Source organism: Equus przewalskii, chromosome 23 (assembly GCF_037783145.1).
Source record: "Equus przewalskii isolate Varuska chromosome 23, EquPr2, whole genome shotgun sequence".
Classification (NCBI taxonomy): Eukaryota; Metazoa; Chordata; class Mammalia; order Perissodactyla; family Equidae; genus Equus; species Equus przewalskii.
This window is the reverse complement of record NC_091853.1, coordinates 4,168,931-4,196,062: the sequence shown is the minus strand read 5'-3', so window position 1 is coordinate 4,196,062 and position 27,132 is coordinate 4,168,931. Positions and strand designations below refer to the sequence as shown.

Sequence of the window (27,132 nt, the reverse complement as noted above, 5' to 3'; positions counted from 1 at the left end):
AGCTACTCACTGATGAAAGGTGAGTCAGATAACACAGAAATTGGCCACAATTGTTACTTACATGTTCCGAAAGTGTAGGTCACCATGCTAGGTCCCTGAATGCCAATTTGGGTGCTGTTTTGACCCTGAACTGTTTTGATGTCAACATCTGAGCAGCCAGCACAGGACTAGGCACTTGGTGGGCATGAGATAGAGCCTTGTTAACTAAGCCCTGAAGAGACCTGGGGACTGAAGGGCAAAGGGGTACAGGTCGCTACACTAGGTGGAACCCAGTAGGAATTTGGATGCTGTCTGCAAGTCTTATAACAACCTCTGAGCAGAGCTCTGGGGGAGGCAGCAGGGACAGTGATTTTTGTTTGATGAATCCTCTGCACCGCAAATATTTGATGAACACATAAAAGTACAGCCCTAAGACAAACTCCAACCCAGACTACAATTTCTTGAATATAGACTTTATGATCCTTGTTCTTTCTTGTTACTCACATTAAGAGTTCACCTGGGGGATTAGCTAATGATTAGCTAGACTGAGGCAGTGAAACCAGTTTCTCAGAATTGGGCTGTTTCCTCTTTATATGGCTTCCCGGTAGGCATTCATAGGCCACGCTGGTGTCTGACATCTTTCTTCTACGTTCCCGGAGGATTTCAGCTGACCTGGGTGTCTCCCTGGGTCTCTTTTGTTGGCAGACTCAAAGGTGAGCTCATTAGCCATTACTCCTCAGAAAGATGTTCTTGGAAATCAAACACACTCTGAGTCATACCTGCCTGTGCCCTACCGAGACGGCACAATTTCATGCAGATTGGTTCTGCCCATAGGCTTCCAGGAGGAAGGAATTGAAAATATCTCATAGTATAAAACAGCACAGCTCGAGTTGGAGTAGGACTTCACTCCACAGAAATTTGGAGTGAAGGGAGGCCCTTAGTTCTCTACATGTGTAGGTAAGCCTTGAGAAATTTCACAGGTCTCTGCAGAGGGGTAGAAAATAATGGAGAGAAGTAGACAGGTGGATTGCTGAGGCAGGAGGACAAGAATCAGCCCTTCCCAACGGCAGCATTGCTTGTTCTAAATCCATAATCTCACACATCTGTGCTTTTGTACATGTAATGTGGACTGTTACCTCAACAAGGTGTCATTAATCATCACTTTGTTCCTAGCACAAACTGAAGGAGAAGAAGAGCATAGGACACACTCTTTTCCTCAAAGAGATTTTTGTTCTAGATAGAGAGACAAGAATTAAACTCTGGGAAGGCAAATTTCAAAAGGCTGCTTACGGCCAAGCGCAGAGTGAGTGATAGTCAAACGCACAGTGAGCGGTACACACAGGAAATCTTCTGCTCTTGCAGAGGTAGGAGGATCAGTATGGGCTGATGAAATAGAAGACATTAGAACAGGAAAAAGAAGAAGAAGATTCAAGCCATTAATGGAGATTGCCTGAGCAAACCTACACAACTAAGGATGCTCCTCAAGGAGCTGAGGACAACCTTGGGGATCATGAGTCCAATTCTTACAGCATCCCAATGGCAAGCTGGAGTCCACTGAGGTCAGCGAATTGCTCAAGGACACCCCATGAATAAGTGGTGGAGCCAGATCTAGAATTCAAGACTCTGGGACCCTGCCTTAGTGCTGTGCTCTGCCAGGTGCCTGTGCAGTGGTGTAGTGAGGTGAAGGGAGAAGAGATCCAGGCCCGTGCACTCATGCTCTGATAGTCTTCCTCCGTTAATACTCTCAGTTACTCTAGACAGGCTCGCTTGCTGCCATTTTACAGACTGGTTCAACGGCGTCTGAAATAGAAGGTAACTTGCCCAAGGTAACACAGCTAGTGAGAGTGGACTTTGAACCCAAGTCTGGCTGTTTTCAAAGCCCAGTTTCTCTCTGCTGTGTCAACCTGCAATAAGAGTAAGGAGAGAGAGAGAGTTTTTACAGCCTGCTTTTTATAGTTCCTAGCTGAATACTGCAAGATATGAAGCAATGATTCACAGGGTTATTCCAATATTTTACACATTGCCCTTGAAGGGAGAGATAGCACTGTAAGGCAGGCTGGAGAATGTTGTTGGAGATCTGAAAAGGCCATGCAAGGGGTCTGAAAATCATAATGCTGCTACTCTGCTTTGTCATATTGACATAGACCTTGCTTATCACAATAAAATCAGGAGCAGATCCGACCTCTCTTGCAGTTACAATAACTCTTGTCTACCTTCTAAAATGATTCCCACATAACAAACCCTCAATTCCATAGACCCAGTCTAACCCAAGTAAGCAAAATTACTCTGACAACTGAGGCAGTAATTGCCTTTTCCGGGTCCCCTGGCCTCCGCAGTTGTTTCGGCTCTCCAAACAGGCACAGCCTTGTTTCTCTTTGCTGTGTGCGCTCTGGGAAGCTTTCTTGCTGGCGAATCAGTGTGTTCAATAAGCACTACTGTTCCCTTCAGTTGATTAAACCCCAGGATACCCGGCCTGTTAGCAGAAATATGCTAGGCTGATATCAAAGCTCTAGCCCACTTCATCTCATGAGGTTTTTTCCAACATGATCTTGGAGTATGCAGGTTACCTGCATTATAAACCAAATGGATCACTGGAATTTGGTAGCTACCACAGATTCAGTAGGCACATTAAGGAATCGGATTCTAACATTCTGTGCAGCCTTGACCCACACTAGCCTCAATGATTTCAGAGTTGCCGTCTGTCTCCTGACATATCCAGGTCTTTGATTTATCTGTGGCTCTAAATATATGTACCAGATCATATCGATGACAACCGCTGTTTCCGTGCATACCCTGAATCAGGTGCCTTACTTAGCCCTTAAATGCACCTCATTTGAATACTCATAGTAGACTTACAAGATGGCTATCATTATCCTCATTTTACAAATAAGAAAACTGAGTCTCAGAGAAGTTGAGTTACCTTCTCAAGGTAACACACCCTATACATCAGAACTGACTCAGGCCTGACTGAGTCCATAACGTGAATATTACAGTATAGACTGTGCTATCCTGAGACTCCAGTATAGCCTGTGCTCTGCTGCCTTCTATAGGCAATGCCATGGACTGCTGATGTTGTCTTTTCTCTGAGGCCTCAGCCAGCATAGGCACCGAATCAATTTAACGTGAAAGTCCATCTGAAACCAGGGGGCCAATCAGACCTTCCCGGGTACACATGGTTTATTACTGTATTCCCAACACCTAGCAGAGTACCTTGTACATTGTTAGAGATCAATACATGTTTGTTGAGTGAATGAATGACTTACTCAGTTGATTATTCTTGGCTAATGCTGTAAGTGGCCACCGCTTTATTCATCTGTTCTCTCTCATACTCCATTTATATTCTTCCAATCATTCTCTTTCATTGTTGCTCTCCTCCTCACATCCCCAAACACCGACACCATCTCAGTTCTTAGAACCTCTGTTCCATGGCTCATAATCAACATCATCATCATCACACGTCTTTCCTCTTTTCATAGACTCGTACCTCACCTCCTCGCCTCAAGTGAGTCCTGCCTTGCCCTGCAGTCCTCTTGAGTGGGGGCCTTATGGTCACGTAGTCTCTGAGTGCTATGGAATCATCAGTTATAATTTTCACTTTTCAAGCAATTCTTGGATTTGACCTCTTTTATCTATTCTCCAACTATTCCCTTTATTCAGACCCTTTTCGCTACTTCCCAGTCTCCTTAATTACAGTCTTTTCTTCAGGAAATCCATCCATCTGCTGGGAAAAGATTTTTCCAAACATAAATCCAGCATGTTGCATCCTGCTTAAAATCCTCTTGTAATTTCTAAACATCTTTCAAGCAAAACACACATTCCTTTCAATGACACCCTGCTCTTCGTACTCTGCCCCCAGATGCCTCTTCTCCAGTCATGCAAAATTATTCACTGAAGGGACCGCATCCCTCTGTACCTTTGTGCCTTTCAGATGCTATTTCCCACACCCGATGGCTGTGTACCTGCACCTCCTTCCCCTGGCTGCCTCGCAGTGCTGTATTCCCTGGTTTCCAGGGTGAGTTAGAATCCCTCACTGGTGCTGAGATAATACCTAATTATGCCTGCTCCATAGCACGTGTCAGACTTTGCATTTTCCTGTTTTGACAGAGACTAAACGTTCTCTTTGTCCCTTTGTGCTCAGTGCCCAGCGTACAGTAGATGCTCATTAACTATTAATTATATAAATCTTTAAAGAATAAAAGAAGTGCCTTCCAACACTCGAGAGTCTACGGTTCCATGAACAATAACTACAGGCAGAACTCATCATCTCTTTCCCAGATGACTACAACGCTCTTCTATTAGTCTCCTTGTCTCCATTCTTGTCTCCTTCAAGTCCCACTTATGCATGGCCACCAGAGTGATCCAACATAATGAGCCTTCACTCTAAGGCTTCTGCTTTCCATGCTGCCCAGAGTGCATGAGTTTAAGTCCCACTTCTTCATGAAGCATCAATGCCCTCCAGGGGAGTGTCCTCTGCCTCTCGTCTCCCCATTCCCTGCCTTCCTTGATCTCTCCCAGGCTGGGTTAGCAGGGCTTCATGGAGGATCCCGCAGCTGTGTGCAGAACATCATCACAGCCTTTGCCACAATGCTATATGATTACTATTTAAAATGACATTCCCTTTGGCAGACAGTAAATTCCTTGAGGACAGGGATTGTGTCATATTCATCTCTGAACCCCTGGTAGCTAGCACAGCTTCTGGCCTATAGCAGGTGCTTATTAATAGGTATTGAATTAATAGTATTTAACAACAAACACAGTAGAGAGTTGGCAGGAAATGTGTTGCAAAGGAAAGCAAACTTTCGGACAAAGATCAGGCCTTCCAGCAGACTTTAAATTTAATGTATCAGATATATTTCTCATCAAAGGTTTTCAACTGAGGACAACATTTCATGAATATCCTTTGGTACAAATCAAAATGTGCATGAAAGATAAGTAGAAAATGAAAATGCAGATAATCTTCATAAAATGCAGTGAATTTCATACAGCAAAAGTTTTTAACATGCATTTTCATAATTAATGATACGTAACATTAACATCATTGCATTTATTTATGCAGCTAATTGCATTCCATCACACATTCTGTCTCCCTGTTTGCCACCGCATGATGCCCCCCATCATCAAGCAAGGTTTCAATCAATTGATCAACAAGTATTTATTAAAAACTTATTGTGAGGACAAGACTGCATTGGGTGCAGTGTTAGAATAATGAGATAACAGATTTCTGACTCTCAAGCAGTTCACAATTTATTTGAGGAGAACAGAGACACGAAGAGTAATAAAAAATAATCTGTGAACCCAAAACTCAGAAGCTAACCACTGCAGATATGATGAGAGGCGGCAATCACTGAAGCCTTAATGGAGGAAGTGGAAAGGATTTGGATAGTTATAAATAGGAAGAAAGCTCTTACAGGATTTGAGAGTCAATATATGCTTCATTTGTTTGTCTTTTCATTCATTTACCAGATATGCATGGAAACTGAGAGTCCGATGCAAATTCATCTCCATCTCCAAGGGCCAATTTGATCTCAGTGGTGTGTGTTCTATTCATGATTATTACCAATGAACACACATAAAAAAGAGCCATACAGTTCTTCTGCAGGCCCCTGTAGTAGTATTATTGGCCTTATTTTACAAATGAGGAAGCAGGCACCCAGAGATTGTGACTTGCCCAAGTTTACATAGCTACACAAGACAGAACTAGGACTTGAACTCAAGTCTTCTGACCCCAAAGCCCAAGCTTTTCCCAGTACCATGCAAGAAGCAAATGTCCAGTTTTGCCAAACAGCATCAATAGTCCTTCCAGCATGCGATTTTTCAGACCAGCTCGGTAAAGCAGATTTAGTGTGTTGTCTAATCTGAAAAGTGTGTAATCCTCTCTAGACTGTATTTATGGGAACCATCAATTCCACCATAAATCAGCCATTACAACTGAATTGTTCCATCAAGCAACCAATCAGGGCAGTGAAGAAATAAACAATGCATCTGATTTACTTAACCAGATGATATGAGCACAATAGTTAAACTGTTTAAGAATGAAAAGAAGCCATACTCTTAACCAAGCTTAACATTACCTCATTCCTTCCATGTTAAGACATATAGTATGCTGGACTCCTGTTTATAAATGGCACCATGCCCTCATTAAAACTGCATTTTGGCCATTAGAGTTTCTAATAAAATTCATTTTGGCTACTCAGAAACATTCACATTAATCTCTTCTGGCTTCCTTCATATCTCTATACTCTTATACAATATCCTACTGGTTTTTTAAAAATTTTCATTAAATTGCTGAATGTGTTATTATTGCTACAATTTGAGCATTACACACTTATTAAATGTTCATGAAATTCTCCACTCTTCTACAACACTTGAAGTGTGTCTTAAACCATTCATCTGAATCACTACAAAGAGAATCTTTGAATGGCTTTTGGAGCTTCTGATCTCACATTTTTTTCCTTGGTGGGAAGGCAGTGTCAGACATTTGAGGCAAATTTTCAGTTTCTATTTAACTCCTATACGGTCATCCTTTCTCTCCAGGGTGAATCCCTGAGAAGCAGGGACTGTGGCTTGCTTCCTCAAAGCACCACCATTAATGAGAACAATTTCGAAGCATCACAACGAGAGAGGCCTCCTAAGTGCGGCCCAGGGGGATCGGCCTCAGATTCGCCTTCAACAGCTGCGTGTTGGAGACAGCCACTACGATGCCCATGCTGCATCTGCCACTTGCCTTCGACCCTGTCCTGACTGCTGAGCCTGGGCGCTTGGTGTCACTGCTAAATTCCAAGACAAACATCCTCGCCGAAGAACAACATTTTAACTTAGAATACAAATAGTCTACCCCTAACCGGGACCACAAGTCTATGTCAATTTAATTCAGGACGAAAAAGCAGGAAAGGAACTTCTTTACAATGAGAGCTCTTGCTTCTAGGGCCAAGTGTCTTACCTCGTGCCTTGGATCAGATTGTATACAATAAAGAGGTAGTTTTGTAGATAAATATTTCATCAACCAGGTTGGGAAGACAGCAGCGCAGCACGATTGGGAGAGTGTGGCATAGGGAGTCAGGAGACCTGGTTCTCGTTCTGTCTCTCCAGCGTTCAGTCTGCACAACCTTGGGCAAGTAACTCAATTCCCATGAGTCAGAGTCTTTCTCTGTGAAATTAAGATAACTATAATAATTCCTCCCTGCTTCACTCACTTATTGTAAGGGCCAACTTAGACACATTAAAATACACTATCAATACCGTATGCTGATTTGTTATTAGTTTTAATTCCACATTCTTACCTGCCATTTGGAATTGCCTGAGTAAATCCTTCTTTTCAGATTTTCTAAATGCCTTCAGCTGTGAAATAGGAGAGTTTGTAAGCAATTATTCGTCAAGCACCGGGTGTGAGCCCCACACTCCGCTAAGAGCTACAAAGATTAACAATAAATGAAAAATGTATGTATATGATAATCTTAACCTTAAGGACCTCATAATCTAGTCATGAAGAAGATATGGATACAAAAGAAAAACACACTGAAAAAACAGGACAACGTAGAGTTAAGGCCAATTAGGTGAGAACACTGCTGGATGGATTCGTATATGCCAGAGGCAGAGGGTGGACAGTGCTGAGGTCTGGCTCTGCGAAAGAGGGACAGGAGCCAGGTAAAGACGTGGGCATGTGGAGAGATTAATGTATATTAATGTATATATACAAAATATATATATATATGTAATGTATATATACAAATGTATAAGGAAACATGCGCAGTGAAGTTGACTTCAAGGCTGAATAGAAAATTCTAGGTGCGTTGATTGACAAGCACACACATGCTTGTCAAATATTCATGCATGTAATTCTATTACACAAACCAGAAAAACGTATTTTACTAGAGGATTACATTTCATGTTTCCAAGTATTCATACCTTTGTAAAAATGAGGAACATTTTTTGCGTGTGTAACACACGCAAAATAACTGTCCTAAGCTCTTTCCATATATTATCTAATTTAATACTACTACCCAATGAGCTAACTTTTTATATCTCCATTTTACAGATGATAAAACTGAAGCTTAGAGCAGTGGATTAATTTGCCCACATGAGTGGCAGAGTTAGGATTCCAAGAGTCATGTTTTCTTTTTTTCTTTTCATTGAAGTATAACTGACACACAATATCCTACTAGTTTCAGGTGCACATCATAATAATTCGATATTTATATACATTACAAAATGACGACCAAAATAACTCTGGTTGCCATCTATCACCATACAAACTTTTTACAATATTATTGACTATATTCCCAAAGTGGTACATTACATCCCTCTGACTTATTAATTTTATAACTGGAAGCTTGTGCTTTTTGATTTCTGCTATTCTGCCTACCTCCCAACCCCTCCTCCTCCTGGTAGCCACCACTTTGTTTCCTATATCTATGAGTCTGTTTCTGTTTTGTTTGGATTGCTCATTTATTTTGTTTTTTGCAATTTCACATATAAGTGAAATCATGTGGTATTTGTCTTTCTCTGTCTGATTTATTTCACTTAGCATAATACCATCTAGGTCCATCCACATTGTCACAAGTGGCAAGATTTCATTCTGGCCGAGTAGAATTCCATTGTATATGTATATACACCACATCTTCTTTATCCATTCATCTATCGATGGATGCTAAGTTTGCTTCCATATCTTAGCTATTATAAATAATGCTGCAGTGAACATAGGGGTGAATATATCTTTTCAAATCAGTGTTTTTGTTTCCTTCAGATAAGTACCCCAAAGTAAAATTGCTGGATCATATGGTAGTTCTCTTTTTAATTTTTTGAGGAACCTCTATACTGTTTTCCATAGCGGCTGCACCAATTTACATTCGCACCAACAGTGTACCAGGGTTCCCTTTTCTCCACATCCTCACTCACACTTATTATTTGTTGTTGTTTTTTTAATAAAAGCCATTCTATCAGGTGTGAGATGGTATCTCATTGTGGTTTTGATTTGCATTTCTCTGATGATTAGTGATGTTGAGCATCTTATCATGTGCCTGTTGGCCATCTGTATGTCTTCTTGGAAAAATATCTATTCAAGTCCTCTGCCAATAATTTAATGGGTAGTTTTTTAAACATTAAGTTGTGTAAGTTCTTTATATATTTTAGATATTAACCCTTTATCAGATGTTTGGTTTGCAAATAACTTCTCCCATTCAGTAAGTTGCCTTTTCCTTTTGTTGTTGATTTCCTTGACTGTGCAAAAGCTTTTTAGTCTGACGTAGTTCCATTTGTTTATTTTTGCTTTTTGGCCCTTGCCAGAGGAGAGTGGTCCAAAAAGATATTGCTAAGACTGATGTTAAAGAGCTGACTGCTTATGTTTTCTTCTAGGATTTTTATGGTTTCAGGTCTTACATTCAAGTGTTTAATCGATTTTGAGTTTACTTTTGCGTATAGAATAAGATAGTGGTCCAGTTTCATTCTTTTGCCTGTAGTTGTCTAGTTTTCACAACACCATTTATTGAAGAGACTGTCTTTTCCCATTGTATTTTCTTACCTCCTTCGTCATAAATTAATTGACCATGAATGCACGGGTTTATTTCTGGGCTCTCTATTCTATTGCATTGATCCATGTGTCTGTTTTCATGTCAATACCATACTGTTTTGATTACTATAGCTTTGTAGTATAGTTTGAAACCAGGGAGCATGATGCCTCCAGCTTTGTCCTTCTTTCTCAAGACTGCTTTGGCTATTTGAAGTCTTTTGTCATTTCCACACAATTTTAGCATTCTTTCTTCTAGCTCTGTGGAAAATGTCATTGGTATTTTGATGAGGATTGCATTGAATTTGTAGATTATTTTGGGTAGTGTGGACGTTGTGACAATACTAATTCTTCCAATCTGTGAGCATGAGCTATCTTTCCATTTATTTCTGTCATCTTCAATTTCTTTCATCAAGGTCTTATAGTTTTGAGAGTACAGGTCTTTTACTTCCTTGGTTAAGTTTATTCCTAGGTATTTTACTCTTTTTGATGCAATTATAAATGGGATAATTTTCTCAATTTCTCTTTCTGATAGTTCGTTATTAGTGTACTGAAATGCAACTGATTTCTATGTATTAATTTTGTATCCTGTAATTTTACTGAGTTCCTTCATTAGTTCTAGCAGTTTTTTGGTGGACTCTACCATTTTCTATATATAGTATCACATCATCTGCAAGTAGTGACAGTTTTAATTCTTCCCTTCCAATTTAGAAGTCTTTAATTTCTTTCTCTTGCCTAATTGCTGTGGCTAAGACTTCCAATACTATGTTGAGTAAAAGTGGCAAGAGTGGACGTCCCTGTCTCATTCCTGATCTCAGAAGAGAAGCTTTCAGCTTTTCACCATTAAGTGTAAGATTAGCTTCAGGTTTGTCATATATGGCCGTTACTATGTTGAGTTATATTCCTTCTATACTCTTTGTTGACAGTTTTTATCATAAATGGATGTTGAATTTTGTTAAATGCTTTTTCTGCATCTGAGATGATATATGATTTTTGCCCTTTGTTTTGTTAATGTGGGTATCACATTGACTGATTTGCAGATGTTGAACCGTCCTTGTATCACTGGAATAAATCCCATGTGATTGTGGTGTATGATCTATTTAATGTGTTATTGAATTTGGTTTGCTAATATTTTGTTGAGGATATTTTCATCTGTGTTCATCAAGGATATTGGCCTGTAATTTTATTTTTTTGTGATATCTTTATCTTGTTTTGGTATCAGGGTAATGCTGGCCTTGTAAAACAAGTTTGGAAGTGTTCTTTCCTCTTCAATTTTTGGAATAAATTGAGAAGAATGAGTATTAACTCTTCTTTGACTTTTTTTTAAGGTATGCTTTTTTCTCATGAGGAAGATTGGCCCTGAGCTAACATCTGTTGCCAATCTTCCTCTTTTTACTTTTTTTCTCCCCAAAGCCCCGGCACATACTTGTATATCCTATTTGTACATCCTTCTATTTCTTCTATGTGGGACGCCATCTTAGCATGGCTTGACAAGCGATGCTAGGTTCTCATGCAGGATCCAACCCGATGAAGCCCAGGCCACCAAAGCAGAGCATGTGAACTTCACCACTACACCATCAGGCCGGCCCCTAACTCTTCTTTAAAAGTGTGGTGAAATGCACCTGTAAAGCCCTCTGGTCCTGGACTTTTGGTTTTGGGGAGCTTTTAAATTACTGATTCAGTGTCATTGCCTGTACTCAGTATATTCAGATTTTCTAATCCTTCATGATTTGGCCCTGGAAATTTGTGTCTTTCTAGGAATTTATTCATTTCTTCTATATTTTCCAATTTGTTGACGTATAATTGTTTGTAGTAGTTTTATGATCCTTTGTATTTCTGTGGTGTCACTTGAAATTTCTCTTTCATTTCTGATTTTATTCATTTGGGCACTCTTTTTTTCTTGATGAGTCTGGTTAAAGTTTTATTGATTTTGTTTAACTTTTCAAAGAAACAGCTTTTAGTTTCATTGATCTTTTCTGTTGTTTTTTTAGTATCTTTATTATTTCCTTCCTTCCCTTAACTTTGGGTTTTGTTTGTTCTTCTTCTAGTTTCTATAGGTGTAAAGTTAGATTGTTTGAGATTTTTCTTGTTTCTTGAGATAGACTTGTATTGCTATAAATGTCCCTCTTAGAGTTACTTTTGCTGCTTCCCATAGATTTTGGAATGTAGTGTTTCCATTTTCATTTGTCTCAAGGTATCTTTTGATTTTCTCTTTTATTTCTTCATTGACACAGTGGTTGTTTAGTCTCCACGTTTGTGTTTTTTTTCCAGTTCTGTTCTTTTAATTGATTTTTAGTTTCATACTGGTGTGGTTGGGAAAGATGCTTGATATGATTTCAATCTTCTTAAATTTATTGAGTCTTGTTTTGTGCCCTAACATGAGATCTATCCTGGAGAATGTTCCATTTGCACTTGAAAAGAATGTGTATTCTGCAGTTTTTGGATAGAATGACTATAAATATCTATTAAGTCCATATGGTCTATTATCTCTTATGGCCAAAGTTTCCTCATTGATTTTCCATTTGGAAGATCTATCTACTGATATAAGTGGAATATTAAAGTCTCCTATTATTGTGTTGTACTCGATTTCTCCCCTTATGTCTATTGCTGTTTACTTTATATGTTTAGGTATTCCTATGTCGTGTGCATAAATATTTGTGAATATTATATTCTCTTCTTGTATTGACCCCTTTATCAAAATGTAATGCCTTTCTTTGTCTTTGTTTTAAAGCTTATTTTTTCTGATATCAGTATTGCTACTCCAGCTTTCTTTTTGTTTTCATTTGTGTGGGATGTCTTTTTCCATCCCTTCACTTTCAATCTGTTTGTGTCTTTAGATCTGAAGTGAGTCTTTTGCAGGCAGCATATAGATGAGCCTTGTTTTTTAATCCATTTAGCCACCCTATGTCTTTTGATTGGAGCATTTAGTCCTTTTACGTTTAAAGTAATTATTGATTGGTGTGTGCTTGTTGCCGTATTGTTAGTTGTTTTCTTGTTCTTTCTGTAGTTCTTCTCTGTTCCTTTCCTCTTCTCTTGGTCTCTTCCCTTGTGGTTTGATGGTTTTATTTAATAATATTTTGGGGTTCCTTTTTCTTTACTTCTTTGTATCCACTGTAGGTTTTTGCTTGGTGGCTACCATGAGGGTTGTGTATATCAGCAGTCTATTTTAAGGTGATAGTTGCTTAAGTTTGAATGCATTCTAAAACACACTACATTTTTATCTCCCCCAATGTTTCATGTTTTTGATGTCATATTTTACAACTTTTTATTTTCTGTATCCCTTAACTACTTATTGTAATTATAGTTGATTTTACTACTTTTGTCTTTCAACCTTCATATTAGCTTTTTAAGTGACTGATCCTTTGCCTTTATTAAATATTTTCCTTTACCAGTGAGACTTTTTCTTTCATCTATTTTCTTATATTTAGTTATGGCCTTTTCTTTTCCACTTAAAGAAGACTCTTTTACATTTCTTGTAAGGTCACTTTAGTGGTGACGAACTCCTTTAGTTTTTGCTTGCTAGGGAACTCTAACTCTCCTTCAGTTCTGAACGATAACATTGCCAGGTAGGGTATTCTTGGTTGTAAGTTTTTTCCTTTCAGCACTTTGAATATATCATGCTACTCCCTTCTGTCCTACAAAGTTTCTGCTGAAATATCAGCTAATAGTTTTACGGGGGTTCCCTTGTAGGTAACTTGTTGTTTTGGTCTTGCTGTCTTTAAGATTCTCTCTTTGTCTTTAACTTTGGCCATTTTAATTATAAATAGTCTTGTTGTGGATCTCTTTGGATTCATCTTGTTTGGGACTGTCTGTGCTTCCTGGACCTGTGTGTCTGTTTCCTTTCTCAGTTTAGAAAAGCTTTCAGCCATTATTTCTTCAAATAAGTTTTCTGTCCCTTTCTCTCTCTCTTCTCCTTCTGGGACACCTATAATGTGAATGTTAATATGCTTGATGTCATCCCAGAGGTCCCTTAAACTATCCTCATTTAAATTTTTTTTTTTCTTTTTGCTGTTCTGATTAGGTGATTTCCACTATTTTGTCTTCCAGATCAGTGATCCATTCTTCTATACCCATCTAATCTGCTATTGATTACCTATAGTGTATTTTTCATTTCAGTTATTGTCTTCTTCAGTTCTAATTGGTTCTTATATTTTCTAACTCTTTGTTGAAGATCTAACTGTGTTCCTCCATTACTCTCCTGAGTTCAGTGAACATCTTTATGACCACCATTATGTGAACTGTTTATCAAGTAAATCACTTATCTCCATTTCAGTAGGGTTTTTTTCTGGAGTTTTATCTTGTTTTTTCATTTGAAACATATTCCTTTATCTCCTCATTTTGTTTGACTTTCTCTGTTTGTTTCCATGAATTAGGCATAACAGCTATGTTTTCTGGACTTAAAGGAGTGGCCTCATTTAAGAGCAGCCCCTGTGTAGACTGCATGTGCAAGACAGCTTTGGCAGGCTGACTGGAGCTGGAGTGGGCACAGACCAAGGGGCCCTGGGGCACACTGTACTGGGGCTGCCCTGGTGGGATGACTGGAGTTGGAGCAGGCACGAGCTTGGGGGCGTCCCATAAGGCACTTCACTGGAGCTGCCCCAGTAGGACAGCTAGAGCTGGAGGCGCATGGGTTAGGGGGTCCCAGGGCATGCTGCATCAGGACTGCCTTTGTGGGATGGCTGGAGCCAGAGTGGGTGCAAGCTGTGGGGGTCCCAGGATGCATGGGGGCAGCTTTAGCAGGCCGGCTAGAGTGTCTGCACCATGCTGCTCCCCATGCTGTCAAAGTAGAGAATGAACACAAAACAATGGAGCACACCAGTGCTTCCAACCTCAGAGAGAGTCCCAGCAGTTCCCTGCCCATTTGGCAAATGCTCTAGGGTTAGTAAATGTATTTCCTTCCTGTATAGTCTAAGTGTCCTTTAAATCACTGTTCTTTCACAGTGACCCAGGGCAGGCAAGCCTGAGTTCAGACCCCCTCAGTGCTAACCCTCCCTGCTGCAGGTCACTGCATTGGGGGTGGGATTCCCATCAATATCATGTCTTTGTCTCTCCTACCCATGTCTATAGTGGCCCCTCTATCGTTTGTTGTGCAGAAGCTTTTCAAGCAGCCCTCAGTTCTTTAGGAGGGATTGCTCTACATGTGGGTGTAGATTCAGTGAGTCCAGGGTCTTCCTACACCACCATTTGGACCCTCCTGCCTCTTGTTCCAATTTTTAACCTAAAGTCTATTTTGTCTATATAAGTATAGCTACCCCTACTCTCTTTTGTTTTCCACTTGCATGGGTTATATTTTTTCATCCCTTCATGTTAAGCCTATGTGTGTCCTTAAAGCTGAAGTAAGTCTCTTGTAGGCAGCATATAGTGGAGTCTTGTTTTTTATCCATACTCTATGCTTTTTGATTGAAGAACGCAATCCATTTACATTTAGAGTAATTACTGGTAGATTAAAGACTTACTAATGCCATCTTATTAATTGTTTTCTGGCTTTTTTGTAGTTCATATTTTCCTGTTTCCCTCTCTTGTTTCCCTCCTTTGTGAATTAATGATTTTCCATAGTGGTATGTTTTGATTCTCTTCTCTTTATCTTTTGTAAATCTACTGTAGCTTTTTGCTTTGTGATTATTGTGAGGCTTACATAGAACATCTCATAGATATAATAATCTATTTTACACTGATAACAACTTAAATTTGATTGCATACGATTGCTCTATCCTTTTACTCCTCCATTTGATGTTTTTGATGTTACAATTTACCTCTTTTTATATTTTGTATCCATTAACAAATTATTGCAGCTACAGTTTTTGCTTAGTTTTGGGGGTTTTTGGAGGAAGATTAACCCTGAGCTAACATCTGCTGCCAGTCCTTCTCTTTTTGCTGAGGAAGACTGGCCCTGAGCTAACATCTATGCCCGTCCCCCTCCACTCCATATGTAGGACACCTGCCACAGCATGGCTTGACAAGCAGTGCACAGGTCTACACCCAGGATCCAAACCAGTGAACCCTGGGCCACTGAAGCAGAATGCGAGAACTTAACCACTGTGCCACTTGGCCAGCCTGTACAATTATTTTTAATAGCCTTGTCCTTTAACCTTTTTACTAGAGTTTAGCAGTTAGCATTGTACCATATTGTAGTAGTAGAGTATTCTGAATTTGACTATATTCTTACCTTTACCAGTGTGTTGTGTATTTTCATATAATTCATGTTACTAAGTAGTGTTCTTTTCTTTCAGCTTGAAGAACTCCTTTCAACATTTCTTGTAAGGCAGATCTAGTGGTGATAAAGTCTCTCAGCTTTTGTTTGACTGGGAAAGTCTTTATATCTCCTTTATTTTTGAAGCACAGCTTTAACAGGTAAAGTATTTTTGGTTGGCAATTTATTTTCAGCACTTTGAACATATCATTCCTCTCTCCTAGCCTATAAGGTTTCCACCAAGAAATTCACTGATAGGCTTATGTAGGTTTCCTTGTAAGTTATGAACCTTTTTTCTCTCTTGTTGTTTTTAAGATTCTTCTCTTTGTCTTTGATTTTTGACAGTTTTATTATAGTGTTTCTTGGAGAAGACCTCTTCAATTTATTTTGTTTAGTGATCTATGAGCTTTGTGAATTTGGATATTCAAATCTCTCCTCAGACCTGGGAAGTTCTCAGCCCCTCTTTCTTTAAATAACCCTTCTACCTTTTCTCTCTCTCTTCTCCTTCTGGAAGTCCAAAATTTTGCAGATGGCTCTTTTGATAGTATCCCATATATCACATAGGTTTTCTTCTCTCTTTTCCGCTCTTTTTTCTTTTTGTTCCTCTGATTAGATAATTTAAATTGATCTATGTTTGAGCTAACTTATTCTTTCTTCTGCCTGGTCTAGTCTGCTATTGAAGCTGTCTATGGAATTCTTCAGTTCGGTCATTATATTCTTCAGCTCCAAAATTTTTGTCTGGTTCTTTTTCATGTTTTCTATCTCTTTTGTTTAACTTCTCATTTTGTTCTTGTATTCTTTTCCTGACACCGTTAAATTACTTATCTGTTCTCTTGAAGATCTCTGAGCATCTTTAGAACAATTATTTTGAATTTTTTGTCAGATAATGCCTGGATCTCCATTTCCTTGAGGCAGCTACTGAAGGTTTACTATATTCCTTTGGTGGAGTTATATTTCCCCCCTGCTTTTCTTCCTTGTTCCTAGTGGTCTCTACACATCTCAGCTTTGCCAATCTGGGTGGGGTGAAATCAAAGTGGGACCTTCATGTGGTGCCCCAAAAGACTAAGGAAACTGGTCACTTACTCCACTCTTTCTTTCCTAGTGAGAGGAATGCTTTCTAGCTGAGGAGTTCCCTCAGGGCACTGAGCAATGCTGGCTTGGGGGATGAAACGATGCAGGCAAAGTAAAACTGGCTTCCTTCTCTTCTTGTGCGGTTATTCTCAGGTTTTTGTTCCACTGTATTGCTAAAGTTTCTTAGGTGGACTCTTGAGCTCTCTCAGAGCTGTTATTGTTCATAGAAAGCTGTCTAATTGTTAATCTTTTTGGGGAGATGGAAGCTGGGGTCTCCTTGTTGTTGTTAGTGGTGTCCAGTTAATTCCAGCTCCTAGCACCTCTGTGTGCAGCAGAGTGGAACCCTTCCCAGTATCTTTGCACCATTCTCTCACCTTCCAGCGCTATATCAGCCAATGCTCCACTGCTGTGTGGCCAGGTCCTTCTTCCTAGTCTAGTCTGCCTTAGTCAGGAAGCTCTGCTGAAACCTGTCCACCATGGATGATTCTGCTGGTATTTGAAATTCCGGTGGCATAGCTTTCACCATCACAGCAACATGCAGCCACTACAGTCTGACAACTGATAGATGGGTGGTGTGGTTCCCTGACCAGGAAACTAACCTGGGCCATGGCAATGAGAGCACCAAATGTCAACCACTAGACCACCAGATCTCCTACATAACCATTTTTCCAGATGAGCCTTGAGGTGACTGCAGCCCTGACTGACAGCTTGGTGACAATCCTCTAAGAGACCCTGAATCAGAGGTACTCAGCTAAGCTGTGCTGGATTCCTGACCCTCAGAAACTATAAGATCATAAATACTCATAAATTTGGAGTAATTTGCTACATAGCAATAAACAACAAACACAAGACAGTACTTTCTCTAAGTCTTCCTGCCATCGACCTACTTTGTAGCCCATCTTTTCCCTCTTTCCTCTCGTCACAATGGAGAGATGTTCCACTTGTCTAATTCAAATCATCCCACCAATGCTCTGAATCCATCTCCCTCTGCCTCCGTGGGGACCTCACTCTACCTATTAGTTATTGCCTCTTTCCTGAATCTTTAGAATCTCCCTCTCTGATTCCATTGTCACAACATTTAAAAATGTTCAAAATTTACTCATGACAAACCCATCCTCAGCTGACATTTCCCTCTAGTGACTTCTCTATCTTATCTGTGGCTTCAGAGTTGACCTTCTTAAAACAATATCTCCATTTCTTCAGCTTCCATTCACAAACATTACACCACCTCTGTCTGAAAGATTCAGTTCCTGAACTACATAAACTTTACTCCAGTGGCTCATTGTACATCTTCCATTGGATGTCGTACATTCACCTCAAACTCAACATGTCTGAAACTGAAATCATCTTTCTTCACAAACTTGGTGTTCCTCTTGTTCCTATCTCAGGAAAGGTCCCAGCATTTACAGAGTCTGATGTCTTCTTGTCCTTCTCTCTCTCTCTGACATCATATGTTTGTCCTAACAATTACCAAGCTAAGCTCTGTCTGCCTTCTTACTATCTGGTGCTTCCATCATATCCAGGACTCCAGACTTACATAACTACTCATAGCCCCTGAACAAACTTTCCGTATTCTCTTGCTCTGGGGTCTTGTACACGCTCCTCTTTTCACCTCACCCTTTTCCTCCTAACATTCTCAGAGGTTTTCCCTGAGCACCCCAGACTGAGTTGAGCTCCCCTGCCCTGTATTTCCACAGCTTCTTGGACTTACTCTTATCATAGAACTTATCACATCATGTGATAATTATTTTATTTTGTTTCTCTGGTATATTTTGAAAATATATTTTGCTCACTGTTATATCCCCAGCACCTAAGACAGTGCCTTTCACAAAGAACAAGCACACGAGAAGCGCTTATTTGTTTTTATGAATAAGTGATGTAAGCCTATGCACTACTCTCTTAGGGCTGCCCTAACACACTACCATAAACTGGATGGCTTAAGAGAACAGAAATTTCTTCTCTCCCAGTTCTGGAGGCCAGAAGTCTGAGATCAAGGTGTGAGCAGGGCCATGCTCACCAGGAAGACCCTGGTGGAGAATACTTCTTCGCCTCTTCCAGGGTCTGGTGGCTCCCGGCATTCCTTGGTTAATGGCAGCATAACTCAGGTCTCTGCCCTCATCCTCACATGGCCTTCTTCCCTGTGTCTCTGTGCCTCTTCTCCTTTTCTGTCTCTTATAAGGACACTTGTCATTGGATTTAGGGCTCACCTTAATCCAGGATGATCTCATCCCAAAATTCTTACCTTAATTACATCTGCAAATACCCTTATTCCAAGTAAGGTCACATTCTGAGGTTCCGGGTGGAGATAAATCTTGAGAGTCCACTATTCAACCCACTGCACTCTGCCCTCTGGCCTCCTAATTCATGTCCATTCCCTGTGCAAAATACATTCACTCCATCCCAACATTCCCCATTAACTCATTACAACATCAACTCTAAGTCCAAAATCTTATCTAACTATGGTCAGCTCAAAAAGTCCCCTGTATCATCATCTAAATCATCTAAGTCAGGTACGGGTGGGATTCTGGGTACGATCCATCCTGTAGCAAAATTATTCTCTACCTGCAGGCCTACAAACTAGAAATAAGAAGTCTACTTACAAAATGCAATAGTGGGACAGGCGTAAAATACATATTCCCATTCCAAAAGGGAGAAATTGGAAAGAAGGAAGGGGTCACTGGCCCCAAGCAAGTTCAAACCTCAGCAGAGAAAATTCCTTTAGATGTCAAGACGTGGGAACAGTCCTCTGTGGCTCGAGGCTCCACCATCTGGGCACACAGCTGTATCACCTCCTGCGCCCTGGGCAGCAGCCCCTTTGTCCACTCTGCCCTCAGCAGCTGCTCCATCACCCTTGGCCTCTCGACCCACAGCACCACCACCTGAGTCATCCTTCCTTTTTCTTGAAGAGTAGCACATGTTTGCAGCCTGGTAGCTGTATCAGCTCATTTCATGTCTGTCGAGTTTTGGAAATCTGACCACCTTTTAAAATTTTGTCCAGTCACTGTCCTTTTCAGTCCAAGCTGGAAGTGTTTCTGCAGGTATCCCCGGAAACCTCATGGGCCTCCCGTGTATGTCCAAGGGATCCACGCTTTAGGCAAGAGAGCTCTCCATAGATTCTCTCTGGATAACTCCATCTCTATTCCTGGCTTCTTCTGAGACAATCAGTTGGGTCTATAAGCCACAGACCTAATCTCTTCAATTGTCCAACCGTACCCTTGGACTTCTCTCCAGAGTACATTTCATCAACAGTGAATTTCCTAATTTTACCATCCTTTGCAATCTAAATAAGTTGAGAACCTCCCAAATCTTCAAATGCTGGTTCTTTTTTGCTGAAGATATTCTTCTTCAATTTATCTCTAGCCTCTCCCAATTTACTACAAGCAACAAAGAGAAAACACGCCCCACCTTTTATGCTTTGCTTAGGAATCTCCTCAGCTAAATAGCCAAGTTCATTATAACAAATTCTGCTTTCCATCCAACTGCAGAACACAATTCAGCCATTTTCTGCACTTTATAAAACGTATTGTCTTTCCTCCAATTTCAAATAATATGTTCCTCATTTCCTTCTGGGACCTCCCCAGAAACACATTTAACTTTCATATTTCTACCAATAGTCTCTTTATGGCAACCCTGGCTGTTTCTATCACGCTTCTCAAAATTCTTTCAGCTTTTATTCATTACCCAATTCCAAAGTCATTTCCACATTTGTAGGTATTTGTTGCAGCAACTCCCCATTTCTCAGTACCAAAAAATAAATATGTATCAGTACATGTTCTAGCAGAGACATATATATATATATATATATATATATTCCTTTAAAGAAAGAATGTGATTATAGGGACTGGGTAGTCCAATACGTAGGACATGCCAGCTGACGGGAAACTCTCAGGCAGGGACTGACGCTGCAGGCTACAAGCAGAATGTCTCCTACAAGGAAATCTCAATTTTGCACTTAAGGCCTTTCAACTGACTAGATAAGGCCCACCATATTATTGAGGATAATCTTCTTTAAAATCAACTGATTGTAGATATGGACGACATCTACAAAATACTTTCACAGCAACACCTATATTAGTGTTTAATTAAATGACTTGGTATTATAGTCTAGCCAAGCTGACACATAAAACAGGTTATGTCATTAGTGAAGTATGAAGTTGCATGAAGAATTTAGTTCTCTCTGGCTTGTACAGTCCTTCATATGATAATATAAAAATATTGACTCACGAAATGAATATATTTGACTGGCATATTTGATATTAAACACACCTACATAATGCCATGTATAGAAATGCACATTTTATGATTTTGTTCATAAAAGAATATAGTAAACCCAAAAAAATGTATCATTTACATTATTGTTATCACTTTGCACTGCTTCCCCTGACTGGCAAACGAAAAGAACCTGGGGTGAGGGGTAGGCTCATATGTTGTCCCTCAGCCCCTTGAGATGGCATCTGAGTTAAGTATTAGATCCATTGCATTACTGCTCAAGATACTACAGCCAAAGTGTTCCTTTAAATTCAAATGTATCACATAGAGAGAGCATTTCCACATTTCTCAAATTATGGAAAAATAGTAATAATTGTAATTACTAAAGTATCAGGATATTTTCTGTGCTGCTTTGGAAAGAAAGCTTAAAGAATTGGGCTGGCATTTTATTGGGCTGGTATATTTTATTAAGATGGTTTTGCCTAAGAACTTTCCTATGAATTCTCTGGTTTTAATTTGGTTATCAAGTCAATTTAAAATATATAAGCGGGGCCAGCCCCATGGCGGAGTGGTTAAGGCCCAGGGTTTCACTGGTTTGGATCCTGGTCATGGACCTAGCACCACTCGTCAAGCCATGCTGAGGCCGCATCCCACATAACACAACCAGAAGGACCTATAAGTAGAATATACAACTATGTACTGGGGGGCTTTGGGGAGAAAGAAAAGAAAAAGTGAAGATTGGCAACAGATGTTAGCTCAGGTGCCAATCTTTAAAAAAAATAATAAAAATAAATGAAATATATGAGCTACATGCATATTCCTGTTGTATTTAAATAAATGTTCTCAGTGATTACATAAAAAGGGATTTTTGCAAAATTAGAAGAGGCCACTTGTCACACAAGGTAAGCCAGCCAACTTCCCTCATAAATATCAAAAAAAAACACTTCCTTCGGTGAGTTCTCTGTGGCTCAATTTGGGCCTTTCAGCTGCACGAGCTCAGAGACTCCATCTCTTCAGGGCCCTGGAGTCAATTTAACTCAGGAAACTGATTCCAGCTAACTCAGCTCACAAGAAAACAATTGATAAAACCAGAATATCAGTGTGTTAACTTAAAGTAAAACTATCCTAAGTGAACTAGATGCTTCCACCCACCTGACCACCCCTTCTTTCTCTGTAGAAAAGACTCATAAAAAGCCTAGTTCTTAAGCAGTTGCTTGGTGATCATAAAATGAGTTCAAGGGAAACTGAAAGAGTCAGATACTGAATGGACCTCAGGCTTTGCTAGCTGATGCTTCCATTTCTACACTAGGATTGACCTGTCAGAACTAAATACTTGCTTCTGTCTATCCAAACCTCTCTTCCTGGAAAGGACTTGAATGTAGCATTGTAAATATCTAAATCCACAACTCGATTTCTACAAAACTAAGGCGGATGACCTTCACATACAAGCTAATTGGCACATTCTTCAGATATGTTAACTTTTTCGATCTAGTTACCGTCAATAGTCATGTCTGCCCGTGAGCCAATCAGTTTCTCTAAGATGTGGTAGTAGTCATTATAATGACCCCTTCTGAGCACATGCGCTTCAGAGCCTCCTTGAGTTTGGTGGGACCATGTAACTAGTTCTGACCAACAAGTTTCCAGTGGGAGAGTTATATGTCACTTCTAGATGGGAACGTTTAAATACCAGTGCAAAACTCTCTAGAGTTCTCTTTATCTGCCAAGATACCCAACAATAGACAATGCCCAGATAGGGTCTGCTCTGGGTCCCAAAGGGAAGGAAATGTGCCTCCAGATAACTTGTGAAGGTCACATACCAGGAACAAGAAATGAACCTGATGTTATAACATGGAGATCTTGGAGTTGTTTTCACTGTAGTAGAATCTTGCCTATCCTAACTGGTAATATGGCATTACACATTTTATCGGTGTTATTTGGTTATTTCTGATGGTGATTTTATTTCTCTTTTCAAGTTTTTTAGTGAACACCTCTCTGTTGCTTATCTCCACATGTCACCTATGAAGTCATAAATAAATAAATCCTATCTATGTAGTGTTTATGAAGCTCAGGGATTCTTAGCCATCTGACCCCGGTTCTGCATGTATACCCTGCACTGCCTCAGAAGACCCATTACCTCAAACATTTCCATCCAGTCATGATTGCTTAAATAATTTGAACTTTTCAAATAAAGCATCATTTACCATGTGCTTCTAACAAAAGAACTCCGAAGGAACTGGGACTATGCCCAATTAGAATTTTATTTGTGTGTCTGGGAGTTTGTTGTTAGGGAGATCTGTAAAGCTATCAGGCTAGCTCCTCCTGGCTTATACATGACCTAATCCACCTTCTCCTCCAGTCACCAGACTTGACCATCAACCCTGACCCTTGAACACTAGGAAAGGCGTCTCAAATCCTCATCATATCCAGATTCAGCCTCCCGTGAAGGAGAACTCTGAGTGCTTGCAGATAATTAAGAAAGGATACTTAAATCTTTGTCCCTTACCCTTACCCTGATGGCAGCTTCAGCAACACCATCTTTTTCTCTTCTGTCTGTTTGTGGAAGAAAAGGGAATTGGGAAGACATCTTGAAAGGAACTCCAATCAAAGACTCCAATTTGCTACAACTGAATCAGGATACTACTCTGACTCTCTTTTCAAAGAAACTTCAGCTCTGTGGAGACATAAAAGGAGGGTATGCAGGCATTTGGGATAAAGCACTTAAGACTTGTGAGTCCTCTATAAATGTTATTTCTCATTTTGGGGGACTGACAATTCATAAGTCAGAATGTAATCAAGGTATACATTGTCTTCAATGTGCAATTTTCAATGTGATTGTATTCTAAGTCATATTATATAAGGGAAATTAGCTTCTCCTTGCAGCTTCTTGCTTTTCTTTGATAAGTTCCTTTGAGGTGACTTACTTAGATGCTCCAGAAACTAAGGCTGTAAATAACAGTCACTGCAGAAGAGAGGGGTGCTGGGCGTAAGGCCTTGGGAATGTTGCCACCAAGTCACTAAGTCCTTCACCTCCGTGTCTCTGGTCGGCATCTAGCCAATGTTGGCAGCATGCAGAAAGCACACCCCTTGTCCTATTACCATGTTGTGACCTGTAAGAGATGAGTCAAGGATAATTTTAATCAATTCCCAGTGATTTACATACTAAGCATTCCTCTTTCATGACTATAATACAAATTTAGGGTTAGAATGGGCCAAGGATCAAGAAAATATTGAATTATAAGGGTGTTTAAAAAATCATCTGGACTAGTCTCTTAGCCAGCAAAAAATCTGTTCCACAGCATCCCCATAAGTAACATTTTAAAGGAATTGGGTCTTATAAGCAATAGTTAATAGCTATGACAGCTATCATTTATTGAGTTATTATAAACTAGGGAATGTGTCCTTACCCGAATCTAATGAGAAAAGTAATTTTAGTGTCCCAGTTTTACGAACGAAGCTCTTGAGGATTAGAAGAACTAAAGAATTTCCCTGAGATCTCAGATTCCTTGAAGACATCTCTGGCAGTTTCTAAGTTTTGTGATTATAACCCCTAATTTACATTGCTCTTATCAGGTAATCATTACAGACTTTGAAGTTGGGAGTGACATCATGAGCCTTTTCTTTGAAGATGAGTTTAATAGCATAGAAACAAGAGAGTTTATAAAAAGCCAGAGAAACCCCTAATGTCAAAAAAGGAGAGGGAAAAAGCAATACATGATATCAAAGTCTAGGTGAGAAATCACCTGGAAAACAACATTTGCACAAAATCTTCAGATTGGAATTTAACAATGGGTAAAAGGGGATCTAACTGAAACATATAGCATTGGCTTTTGTAATTCATATGCCTGTGTATTTCCCCTTGACCTCATTTCCTTACCTGAGATCATTCCTGTTCATCATTATAAACTCAATGTCTGGCATATACCCAAGTGACATAGACACTAAAAAGTCGTTAGCTGACAAATGATTCAGAGTGGCATTTACTTCTCTATTGTTCTTTGGCTGTGTGATTTTTTTTAACCAGCATTACGCTTGCTTTGAGGAATCCTATACTGAAGCCCTACTCTGAGTAAATATTACCCTCACTTACATTTTTAAATGATGTTTATTATACTATAAGCTCATAACTACCAAAATGTTATGTTGAAAATAGATTTTTTTTTTTTAGGAAGATTAGCCCTGAGCTAACATCTGCTGCCAATCCTCCTCTTTTTGCTGAGGAAGCCTGGTCCTGAGTTCACATCCGCGCCCATCTTCTTCTACTTTATATGTGGGACGCCTGCCACAGCATGGCTTGACAAGCAGTGCCATGTCCGCACCCGGGATCTGAACCAGTTAACCCTGGGCCGTGGAAGCAGAAAGTGCAAACTTAACCGCTATACCACGGGGCTGGCCCCCTGAAGACAGATATTTTTAAAACCCCGTCTTTGGACCCTTATTGTGGACGGCACTGAATAAGTTAGGAGCATTTATACTGATAAGGGTACATTGAAACTTCTCCATCTCAGCCCTCAGATGGAGCCCAGAGTCCTCCAAGGACTTACTCTGTTCCTCTAAAGCAGTTGTTATCCCTCAAACTCCAAACAGTTGAATAAGTCAGACTCTAAAGGGCTTTTACACATCTCTCTCAAATGTATATAGCAAAGGAAAATAGCAATAGTAAATCATTCTGATCAGAGAAACCGTTCAGAAACAAATAATAAAATTCAAGGCATATATCCTTTTGATGTGGGTTGGTATTGTCATCTCAGTTTTAGGAAAGAAAGATAGCAGGCATAATTCCCCGCGATGCACCATGCATGCCTATGCATGGTGAATCAGCACGGGTAACTGCGCTAAGGAAGTATGCCAATGGTTTTTCACAAAGTTAGCATCCACTCTTTGGACAGGATGATTGGATACATGTAGCCAAAGCTTCTGGAATCCTATTAAGTTGTGAGTCACTGGGCTCATCTCTAAGTAATAGTCTTGATGTTGCAGGATGCTGTGATCATATAAACCCAGAGAGAAGAGTGGAAAATTATTCCTTGGCTGAGACATAAAATATTTAGAGACACCAGGATTCAATATGGTAACTGATGTCTTTTGAGACCCATACTGCCCTAAGAAATAAATGCCTCTCCAGCTGTCTCTCCACAGATAGGTCAAGTGTATAAATGACCTTCTGAAACCATGTTACTTCAGCTAGAAAACATTCGGCCTTGCCTTCATGAATTGTTTGTTCTATTACCCTCGTGTTTTAAAGGAAATGTTTGCTCCTCCTAAATGAGTCCCAAAAATAAATGATTGATTTGACCTATTCAACTAACTAGCAAACTTAGTGAGTAAACAATTAAAAAAAAACAACACTTGAACAAGTAGTGAAGATATGTATGCAGGAATTGCCCCTTCAAAGCCCTTGCTTCATTCACATGTGTATGGAGTAAGACAACATATAAGCACAAAGAAATCACATTGCCATATAGGCAGAAGGTCATCATCCTCCCAACATGAGCACAGGGTCATCGCACTCTACATGAACACAAGGTCATCACCCTCCTACATGAGTACAGGGTCATCACACTCCCCATGTGAGTACAATGTAATTTACACAGCCATGTAAATCCACAGTTGATTGGTTCAAGGATAGATAACTGGCCCACACCAATGAGTCTATTTCTTTGAATTTCTTTGTGTACTTTGGGCAAAGGTAACCCAGTCCCTTTCAGGTGACCAAAACTATATGTATAAAACTAAAACATTGTCCACAGCCATATTTTCTCATCTACGGAAAGCCTGATCTATGGTGAAATAAGATAAAAAAGCTGACATATAGAATAAAAGCAGAATTGAAAGAAAGAGCCCTAAGCACATTTCAGTCTTTGGCTTCATTTCCTCCTAAGGGTCTGATGCATCCAGGCCCTTTCATCGTTTTGGTAATTCAGCTTTCCCATGCAACCTATTCGATAATCTCCATGCTTCCAATGAAATCTCCTTTTAATATAAGACATTTACAATTTGGTTCTTTCAGCCTCCAATGACGGTTTTAATTTCTGTATCAGAAAAAGTATAAATTTTGTTGAAGTAACAAAGAAACTTCAAATAGCTTTCAAATATAACGTTTCATGTTTTGTTCTCGTCTGTTTGCCGTAGAACTCAGATTCATCGAGCAGCCACCATCTCAAATACGACTGGTCACTGTGGC

General features: G+C 39.8%; 1 long non-coding RNA gene across 2 annotated transcripts; it reads left to right on the top strand.

The window, feature by feature from the left end:
* On the top strand, positions 1-26,795 carry LOC139078973 (uncharacterized). 2 transcript variants are annotated; one of them, XR_011532196.1, is made up of 3 exons: positions 1-692; positions 15,712-15,832; positions 25,117-26,795. It is a non-coding gene; the product is annotated as an uncharacterized lncRNA (long non-coding RNA). The 2 variants fall into 2 exon arrangements; XR_011532197.1 differs by lacking the exon at positions 25,117-26,795 and adding an exon at positions 23,308-25,108.
* Positions 26,796-27,132: the final 337 nt, after the last annotated feature.